Here is an 8,546-nt window from a genome sequence, read left to right on the forward strand (position 1 = left end):
ATAGCACTTTTTTGGCCGATGCCAATAACAGTGCAGATGAATGGGTAAAGACCGATGAATGAATTAACTAATTATTAAAATTTTGAAAATATAAAACCATACAAATTAAAATCATGTAATCTTTTTCATGGAATCAGTACTGGTAAATAAAAACTTGGACCCAAATCAGAGCCAAACTATTATTTTTAAAGATATTAGAAAAACTCAGTTAAAAAAATATACTTTTTTAGTTTTTTTTCTACTATGAAAAGAAAACTTTCAAAAATAAATAAAATTTAAGAGGAACACTTTTTATTTCAATTTTAAAAAGAAAATGGTTCTATCATAAGCAGAGCATTTCTAAAAAATCACACACGAAAATTCGTATATGTTTTGTCTATTATTTTCATAATAATAAAACTCGTGATCTTCAATTTGCTCTCATTTAATTCTATCCTATACAAATATTTTGTAAACAAAAAATGGTATACATTAGTAATGTTAACAAAGAATAAATTAAATTTGAAACGGAATCACGCACAGAAGAGAAAAACTCAAATTTTAGTTAATAGATAAACTTTAATTCCTCAAAAAATATAAGTTTCAGTGTTATATATATATTTTTTAATGATGTTTTAAACATTAATAAAGCTTTCCAAAAATTACAGGATTGCACTATGTATCATAGAGTCACAGCAATCATTTAAATGCAGTTCATGGATGATCACGCACGAAAGTCACACACCGAAGTTGTGAATTTATTAATTTCATGTAGATATTTTTAAGAAAATAAATTGCTTGTGAGTATTTTAAGTGAAATATTATACTTCTACGACTCTTATTTAGTATTTATATATTTATATCAATTATTTCGAGCTAAAGTCTAACGTTTTGAAAGTTGTTGTTTATTTTCAAACAGTAGCGATATTATTTTTCAAAAAAAAATAAAATGATCAAAATATATATATTTAATTTATTCAGGTAGCCTAAAATATGATAAAAATATTTTTCTAATTAATATTTTTTTAAGAAAATCATAATAGTATGCATATTGCTTTAATTCCAGCTTTTAATTGCTAAAATAAAGAAAAATAAAATATCACTTACAGAAATGGAAATCCTGAGCAGCTTTTTTTTTTATTTATTCCGATTCACTCCCAACAAGACTGTAAGCAACCACTATTAAGGCGAGAGTTATTAGAAAAAATGAAAAGAGTTATAGAGCAAGGAAACGGGTGACAGAAGACTTAAAAAGTTGAAGGTTGTATGAGTCAGGAAAACATGAAGATGGGGGGAGATTTCCAAAGGGTAAAAGTGCAGGGAAGTGCATGCAGGGACAGATACAGTATAAGAATGAGACTTTGATGAACGAGTCAAGCAAGAATAAGTTTTGGTTGATGGAACTAGAGATGATAGCTCCTTTGAACATTCATCTCTAGTTTCATCAATGTTTACAATCCATCTCTGGGCCCAACTACATTTACAATTCGTTTTTGGATCTTGTCTAGAAGAGAATGAGGATTATTAGAAGAACCAGCCTAAATGTGACAACAGTATTGCATACAGGGACAAATCAGAGATTTGTAGAGGTAAAGAATGGAATCAGGAGAGAGAAAATGGTGAGCATGATAAAGAGAAGCAACCTTAGCAAATGCCAATAGACCAATCAATTGTATATATGGTTTCCATGAAAGGTCAGTAGTAAATGATAATCCAATTATATGTAAAGAATATGTAAAGAAGAGGACTCAGTGAGAGGGTTGCCATTCATCAATATAGGATTGTTGACAGTACTGTGGTAGTTTTTTGCAGTAAATAACTGAGTTTTGTTGGAGTCAGTATTTACAAGCCACTGTGAGTCCCAATCTGTTACAGAATTGAGATCAGATTCAAGATCGGCTGCGTGTTCTAAGCAATCAAAAAGAGAAGATTATTGGTAAAGACAAGAATATAAAGTTGAATTATCAGCAAAAAGAGCTACTGTAGATGTAAGGTTGTCAGAAAGATCATTAATGTAGATAAGAAACAAAATAGGACCAGGATAGAACCTTGAGATACCCTAGAAGTTACTGGAAATAAAGAACAGTGTTGGCCTTCAAGAATGAATTTAGTAAAGCAGTTAAAAAGAAACAAATTGATAATCTCAAAAACTTTCCCAGATGCACTATATTAAACAAGCTTATGGAGAAGACCTAACTGCCAAACTTTGTTGAAACCCTTAGATATGTTAAGAGTTTACTTAGAATTCTTGATTAATTTAATAGTAATTTAGATATCTAAACAACAATCATACGTTGTTTATATATCTAAATTATTTTTACATAATTAAGTTGTTTTTAGAATAATTTTATTTTGTGATGTTTGATCTCCACCACGTCCCTGGTACGGCGCTCAACTCCAAACAGCAGCCTTGTTTGTAAAAGTTTGTGTTTAGGAGTTATAAAGTTCAGATAGGGTTGTAACCATAACTAAATTAGCCTCCTCGATTGAATTGGCCTTCATGGCCTTAGGGAAATGAATTGAAATAAAATTAAATAAAAAATAAAAATATAGAAATATAGTAGGCTATACTTGAACAAATATAGATAACAATACTTAAATAGGTTACTTTAAGTATAACAATAGCACAACATAAAATAAAATTATTCTAAAAACAACATGGTAATAAAAGTATAAGTACATTCAGCTGTTAAATTAAAGCTTAAAAAGATCATCTTAAGAATAAACAATATTGCCTGTAAACAAAGTCAAAATAAACATTTTCTCAAAAAAACTCTGAGTAATGCATAAAGTTTTTTATTTTTAATTATTATAATGCAGGATATAAATATTAAAATGCCATCATTTGGAAAATCGGTAAATTAATTAAAAAATGCCGATGCCGATTCAGATTGTGCAAAAAGTGGCTGATTAACTAGTTCTTACTAATTTATATCTATATATATCTATATATATATATATATATATATATATATATATATATATATATATATATATATATATATATATATATATATACAGGGATTTCCATTTCTGTGTGTGATTTTTTATTTTTCTTTGTTTTAGCAATTAAAAGCTAAGAGTTAAAGCAATATGCATACTATTATGATTTTCTTAAAAAGCATTAATAACAAAAATATTTTTACCATTTTTTAGGCTACCTGAATAAATTAAATATATATATTTTGATCATTTTATTTTTTTTTGCAAAATAATATTACTACTGTTCAAAAAATAAACAACAACTTTCAAAACGCTATACTTTAGCTAGAAATAATTGATAACTGCCATTTTTCATTGAAAATATACTAAATAAGAGTTGTAGAAGTATAATATTTCACTTAAAATACTCACAAGCAATTTATTTTCTTATAAATATCTACATGAAATTAACAAATTCGCAACTTTCGTGCGTTGACTTTTGTGGTGATCAATTGCTGTGACTCTATGATACATAGAGCAATCCTGTAACTTTCTGAAAAGCTTTACTAATGTTTAAAACATTTAAATATATATATATATATATATATATATATATATATATATATATATATATATATATATATATATATATATATATATATATATATAACGCTGAAGTTTATATTTTTTGAAGATTTAAAGTTTATTTATCTAAAATTTGAATTTTTCTGTTCTGTGCATGATTCCATTTCAAACTTAATTTATTAATTTATTCTTTGTTAATATTACTAATGTATATCATATTTTGTTTACAAAATATTTATATAGGTTAGAATTAAATGAGAGTAAATTGAAGATCGCCAGTTTTATTATTATGAAAATAATAGACAAAACATATACAAGTTTTCGATATGTATAAATGCTCATATATATACATATATACATATATATCTATTTATATATATGTATATATACATATATATATATATATATACATATATATATATATATATATATATATATATATATATATATATATATATATATATATATATATATATATATATATATATATATATATAGAACCCTTAGATGTTGTCCGAAAGTTTTTTCCATATTTTGTTGACAAAAAGTAAAAATTAAAATGCAAGACCGGAATTGTTTTTTTTATTATTAATTGATAGACTGCCTGCCCCAACCAAACCCTCAGTCAATGTAGCAGCACTCCCTTGCGGGTCAGGCTAAAAGATAGTAGATGTAGCAGCACTCCCTTGCAGGTCAGGCTATTTGTCAGTCGATGTAGCAACACTCCCTTGCGATTCCGGCTATTTATCAGTCGATGTAGCAGCCCTCCCTTGCGAGTCAGGCTTATAGCCTGACTCGCAAAAATGTTGGACGAAAACACGAAAATGTTGGACGAAAGTCAAAAGTAATTAAAAGTGACGTATGTGTTGGCGTAAGAATCACTTTTTTCCTTCCACTCTTCCCAAAGATAACAAACTATAGATCTATATAGATCTATATATATATATATATATATATATATATATATATATATATATATATATATATATATATATATATATATATATATATATATATATATATATATATATATATATATATATATATATATATATATATATACACATACATATAGAGTGGTGGAGGGGTATTTTTGGTGTTAGAAATATATAACTTCTAGACATGGAGCAAACTCCAAACATTTGTGTATGCTTAATTTAAGTGAGGATGCTTTGCAAAAAATTACGATGATCGGAACTTGGGAAAAAAAGACAACCTAAAAAGTCTGGAAGTTGCTATTTATAAAATATATTTATTTTATATATATGTATATATATATATATATATATATATATATATATATATATATATATATATATAACAATAACTATAACTATAATATTAATAGTACATTAATAATATTAATATATGTATATATATATATATAACAATAACTATAACTATAATATTAATAGTACATTAATAATATTAATATATGTATATATATATATATATATATATATATATATATTTAATTATTAATAGCATATTAATAATATTAATATGTGTGTGTGTGTGTGTATATATATATATATATATATATATATATATATATATATATATATATATATATATATATATATATATATATATATATATATACATATATATGTATAACAATAACTATAACAATAATATAAAGGGTATACTGTAACATATACAGAACATAATTTTTTCAGTATATAGTATCAGTTATTTAATTAAAGAAGACATACTTAAGTATGTCTTAATTAAAATTACAAACAAATAAACTGTTTTAGCAACTAATTACAACACGTATATTTCTATTCTTATTGCTTTTCCTAAAATAGAGATGTATTCATTTTTTCTGCAATAACTGTAATATAACACAACCAATATATTTAATAATAGTAATATATTTTTTATTGATTTTATAATAATGATTATAGCTTAGTTGCTACTGGTATACTGTAATGCAGGTTAATCATTTGTAATTATTCAGGAATCTTATCCTTTTAAAGAAATAAAACAAAAACTTATACGATCTGTCATAGTCTATGACAAGTTCTATGACATAGAACTTGTCATTATTGGTCGTAGTGGCAACGGCCATGTATAAATAATTGTTGCTACTTTTACTAACTTATGATTTCGGTTTTAAAAGTGGGACACCACTATGACCAATACTGCCCTACTAATCAAGAATACTCTAAGTTCAAAAACTGAATTTTTTTAGTTATGTGTTGAATATGATTGATTATTAGATTTTGCACCTGAAAAAAAAAGTTAAAACGAACATGGTAACGTATAAGCACATTGGCCATATATTTATTAGTTTTTGAAAAACATCTCAAAATCTATTTTAGGGTGTTCTTAATCGAAAGAATAGTAGCAAGTTACATGACAGATCATATAAGCCTTATATGATCTGTGATGAACCTTATTATAAGGTCATATTTCATTTCTTTTAAAGCTCTTGAATAATTACAACTGATTGATTTTGAAAAAAATAATACACTAATTTATTTTTTATATTAAATTTTAATTGACAATAAAAATTTTATTGAATAAAGTAGCGAAAAATTTGGGAAACAAATTGATATTAAAGAGAGCTCGATAAACTAATCACATTAACTAGAAAATCCGCTATTCTTTGGTCACATTTTGCACACTCAAAAGCGTGGAACTAAATAATTAAAAATAATTTTTAAAAGTTAACATCTTAGATAAGCTTTTTTAAAATTTAATTAAGTTGAAACATCTAGTATAGTATATAAACTAGTCCTTATAATATTTATATTAGTTTATAGACTATACCAGATGTTTCAATTTAATTAAATAATTAAAAATAACTTTGCAAAAGTTATTTTTAATTATTACGGGCCATCTCAATTTTGGAATATGAATAGTAGTAGGAATAAAACTGGAGACAAAAGATACTAAGCTACTATCCAGAATTTTATAACCAATTTGCGGAGTTTCGGTTATAAAAGCAAAAAAATTAAATATAAATTGAATATGTTATGCTAGCATTCTCAAAAATAAATATATAAATAAAAGTTCATATATTTAAAGCAATTTTTATTTAAATCTTACACTAAAGGATATATTCGAGAACCTTTTTTGATTACTTAAAACTAATTATTAATCAAAATAATGGTGGTCGATAACTCAATCTATTTTTGAAATTTCGTAAATCGTGGATTATGGCGTTTTTGATTTTCAACTGACAATTTTTAATTTTTATATTTACACCAGGGCCGTGCAGAGAGTGATTTAACTATTGTATAAAAAATATTAGACAAAAGTATCTGGAAAAAATTAAAATGTAACGCACGTAAAGCATCTTTACAAAAAGGAAGCAAACATTATTTGATATTGGAATTACAGCAACTCCCAAGACATTAGATGCCTTTTTCACTAGCTCAACGCAGCAAAAAGATGACGGTAGCATCCAATCTTCTGTTACTGGTAGTGCAGACAGTGCCAGTACAAACATGTTGAAGACAGTTGAATTGGTAATAGTGATAATACTTTTACAAGGACCACTAGCACTGTTGGATCAGCTTTATTGCAACTATTTGACATTGGTGACTTTGAAACTGAAAATTTTTCCACTGAATATGTCAGAAAATAGAGGAAATTACGCGTTTCCGATATCTGTTGGGAAATTCTTCTCACCAGAGACAGCAGTATTTTGTTTTCCATGTCAGTTATTTTCACCTGAAAATCAAGTTTTACACTTGACTTTATCCCTTGCAATAATTGGATGATGAGGATATGTAAAGTGAAAGAATCTAATTCGTCAAATTCCTGAGCATGAACACTCAAAAGTCCATAAACAATGTTACGTTTGATGACGTAAATCGGAACTTCGAATAAAGACTGATCAGTCAATTGAAGATTTTGTAAACTGTCAATTGCTCAATGAAACAGCCACCTGGAGAAAAATCCTGTAACAAAAATTGGATGTGTTTCTGTTTCTTAGTGAATGAGAATTGCCTTTTCGTGGAAAATCTGACCTAACTGGAGATTTTCATAATAGAAATTTCTTTAGATTGCTGGAACTGATTTGGCATTATGATCCAACTCTCAAAGAACATGTGATAAAAGTTAATCACAGGACAAGGGTCAATGCATTACCTGTCAAATTGTTCTCAAAATGAATTCATTGAGAGACTTGACAGCATTTGCTCTTTCTCTAATCAGCAAAATCATTGAATCTTCAGAACTAAAATCTCACGCCTAAAACAAAAACTGAAATAAGAGGTGCCCTGAAGTATATGAGCTCCTTCAAATGTGTTCTCCTGTCTGGAATTTGGATGAAAACTATTAGATTGATTGATTGCAAGGTATTTATTGATCTTGCAGGAAAAAATTTTAAAGCATTAATCCGTCTAGTCAAATCTGTTTGGCACGAGTGGTCTACAAATATATCTTAATATTATCTCAGTTATTTTTGAAGGATTTTGATTATAGTTATCATAAAAGCATAAATTTTAAAAATTATTTGTAATAAAAGTATATATTGTTAAAACTATGTAGCCGGAAAAGTATATAAAAAATAAAAAATGGAAAAGTATAAATTAAAAAAAACAATATAATAAAAAAAAAATTTCGAAAGAAATTGTACCGAGCAGCCGTAGTGCAGTGATTAGCGCGCTAGTCTCAGAAACTAGAGATCCGTGGTTCAACGCCACCTCTGGGCAGGTTTAATAACATTGGTAAGGAAAGAGGCGTGAACTTCCCTTCAAATGCTTTTCCGCTGTGCTCTGTAAAGACTGTAAGGACTTCTTGGGGCACCTAAAATAATAATAATAAAAAAATAAGAGGCCAAATTAGCTGCAAATATTGCAAACGTCAATAATCGGTTGAAAATAAAAAAGACTATGATCGGTTGAAAACAATTAAGGCCTCAGTAAGTTATCTGAAAATTAGTTCCACTTTTTAGTATATATTTTTTTTCGTAGAACAACTTTGTAGGTCGACATTTTAATAGGTCTAACTATCTTACACGAAAATAATTATAATTTGTTTATTTAAATATAAATCGAAAAAATTACAAGTTTAGCTATAAATTTACAAAGTTAGGTCAGCTG

Source organism: Hydra vulgaris, chromosome 12, assembly GCF_038396675.1.
Source record: "Hydra vulgaris chromosome 12, alternate assembly HydraT2T_AEP".
Lineage (NCBI taxonomy): Eukaryota > Metazoa > Cnidaria > Hydrozoa > Anthoathecata > Hydridae > Hydra > Hydra vulgaris.